Source organism: Glycine soja, chromosome 6, assembly GCF_004193775.1.
Source record: "Glycine soja cultivar W05 chromosome 6, ASM419377v2, whole genome shotgun sequence".
Lineage (NCBI taxonomy): Eukaryota > Viridiplantae > Streptophyta > Magnoliopsida > Fabales > Fabaceae > Glycine > Glycine soja.
Window position 1 is genome coordinate 29,069,223 of NC_041007.1, and position 3,015 is coordinate 29,072,237.

The 3,015-nt window shown below is 40.7% G+C and overlaps 1 non-coding gene across 1 annotated transcript; it reads right to left on the bottom strand.

Moving 5' to 3' along the window:
- Window positions 1-2,541: 2,541 nt before the first annotated feature.
- On the bottom strand, window positions 2,542-2,648 carry LOC114417507. The gene has a single exon (XR_003667771.1). It is a non-coding gene; the product is annotated as a small nucleolar RNA R71 (small nucleolar RNA).
- Window positions 2,649-3,015: the final 367 nt, after the last annotated feature.

Below are 3,015 nucleotides of genomic sequence, written 5' to 3' on the forward strand. Positions count from 1 at the left end.
CTGCAGAGATCCAACTTTAATGCTACGTTTTGGGCATGATGGCGCCTCAACGTAGTATTAAAAATGTTACGTATTACTCTAAAGAAACCAAACATCACAAGCAAAACTATAAACTAGTGCTATTTACCAAAAACTGCATGAGAACGAATGGCACGGAGCGTGTTTGCTCTTTGCCCCTATTTGGGAACCTATAGGACAATATCTAGGGGTCTCTAATAACTACTCCCCAACAATTCATAACTCACACGGCTGTTTTCTAGAGGTATCATCACTCAAGATAATAATATTGTGGCGGTATGGAATACCAACGACAACACATTATAAAGAGAGAAAGCTCTAGACGAGGTTTCACTATTATCAAGCAAGTCGGAGACCTAGCATGATGATAGATTCACCTCCACTCCTTAAATTCCCATGAACCTGGGTATAGGGCCCCTTTTTTACTCAAACCCGTGGGTGCTTAGAATGCAGTGTAAAGAATGCGAAATAGACAACAATTATTTACATTTTACACAGTTCAACAAATGCACACACAAAGTTTCACAAATCCACAATTCCTTAAAATAGGCCTAACTCACAAAAATAGTCCCCAGTGGAGTCGCCAACTGTCGCAACGTGCCCTTTTGCGGGCGAGCGAAGGCGAGGCTCACGGGTGCGCTTTCCAAAGGAGGAAAGATGCACGGAGTCGCCACCAACGTTTATTTGTGGAAAACGTCGGAAAAACCGAAGGAAACCGGTCAAAAATAATAATTCTAAGTTTGGGAGTTGTATTTACGTTTGAGGAAGGTATTAGCACCTCTTACGTTTGTCTCAAAGGACAACAGCCTATTTTTCAGAATTGTGGAAATTGTGTTATCTTAACTTTTAGTTCTTTTTATTTTTTGAGGTCGACAAAAGCGGGGCTTTTGCTCCTACGTACCCTCCATCAAAGAGGAAATTAGACCTACGTAGTTCTTCCTTATGCGTGAATCAAGTGATTCTTTTTACTTGAAAGGTGATCATTTTAAGGCGTTGGACCTTAAAAATGATCCATTTTACATGGTAAGAAACTGAAATGATAAACTTTCAAAACCCTATTTTTTGTGGACGAGCTTGACTAGGCGAGTTGATTTTAGCCTTAGTTTCACTTTAGTTTTTTGTCAATTCAATTAAGAATGAGAAATCCCAAAGAGAAAACGTCCGATTGATTTGTCGCTTTATTTTACTAAAAGGGTATTTTTTGATTATTATATTATTATTTTACCTCTTTTGATTTCCAACGTGGTTACGGCACGACCGAACGGTCAGAATTCATTTTAACTGAAATTAACGGATAATACAATTCAAACGATCGGTGGAAATTTATTTTATTTTTAGATTAGGCGAGAAACAACTTAAATAAATGACTGAAGCACGTCAAAAGGGGGTATAGAAAGCGAATGAAAATGAGAATAAAAATACATGAGACAAAATGTGGACCACCACAAGTACATAGAATGAATTGAAAAGCTCGATTTGAGGTACTTACCCGTTGAAGATTGAAGAAAATGAAGAACGAACGATGAATGTTCAAGAACGGTCGAGAATCTTCGCGTAATTACTCACGGAAACGTTACGAAAACGTTACGGAAGCACCTCGGCTTGGATTTTCTTCACGGAAATAATTTTCCTCAGCAATTTCGAGAGAATAAGAAGTGCCAAGAAGGATGAACCCCTTCTCCCTTCACTCCTCCCCCTTTTTATAGCAAAATAGGGGAGGAGCTTGCCACCCAGCTCGCCCAGGTGAGCAAGGTTGCTTCCTCCAGAAGCAACAACCTTCTGGAGGAAGAATTTTGAAGGCCCAAGTGGGCCTGATTGCTATTTCTACCCCCCTTTTTACTAAATGTACCCCCCTTTACCTTTTTGGTAATTCTTTTTCCGTAACGTTACGAAATTTTACAAATTTCGTAACGATACTTATTTTCTTTCCGCAAGGTTACGAATCTTCACGGATTATGTATTTACTCTTTTTTAGCTTTCGAAGAAGTTACGAAAACTCACGGATTGCGAAAAACACCTCCTTTCGATTTCCGTCACATTACGGAATTTTCACGGATCGCGTAAGCCTGCTTCCTTTTGATTTTCGGCACGTCTCGGGGCTTCACATATTGTGCAACAAAGGGTGCCAAGTATCTTGAAGTGGCCAATCAAAGGTTGTATATCATCAAATAATAATCCTCGGACGAAATTAGGGTATGACACACCTACAAAAGCTTGTGCATCCAATACCCTGATGAGGATGTCCCATATGTTCTTAAAACTGGACTAATCCATTTGCTTCCAAAGTTTCATGGCCTTGCAGGTGAAGACTCGCACAAACATCTGAAAGAATTTCATATTGTCTGCTCCACCATGAAACCCCCAGATGTCCAAGAGGATCACATATTTCTGAAGGCTTTTCCTCATTCTTTAGAGGGAGTGGCAAAGGACTGGCTGTATTACCTTGCTCCAAGGTCCATCACGAGTTGGGATGACCTTAAGAGAGTATTCTTACAAATTTTTTTTCCTGCTTCCAGGACCACGGCCATCAGGAAGGATATCTCAGGTATTATACAACTCAGTGGAGGGAGCCTATATGAATACTGGGAGAGATTTAAAAAACTATGTGCCAGTTGCCCTCACCATCCGATTTCGGAGCAACTTCTTCTCCAATATTTTTATGAAGGACTCAGTAATATGGAGAGGAGTATGATAGATGCTGCTAGTGGTGGAGCCCTTGGAGACATGACTCCTGCTGAAGCCAGAAATTTAATTGAGGAGATGGCTTCCAACTCCCAGCAGTTTAGCACCAGAAATGATGCTATAGTCATTAGAGGAGTGCATGAGGTAGCTACAAACTCATTTGCATCATCTGAAACTAAGAAGCTTGAAGGCAAACTAGATGCATTGGTTAACTTGGTAACCCAGCTGGCCTTGAATCATAAATCGGTACCTGTCGCAAGAGTCTGTGGTTTATGCTCCTCTGCTGACCACCATACATACCTTTGCCCTTCCATG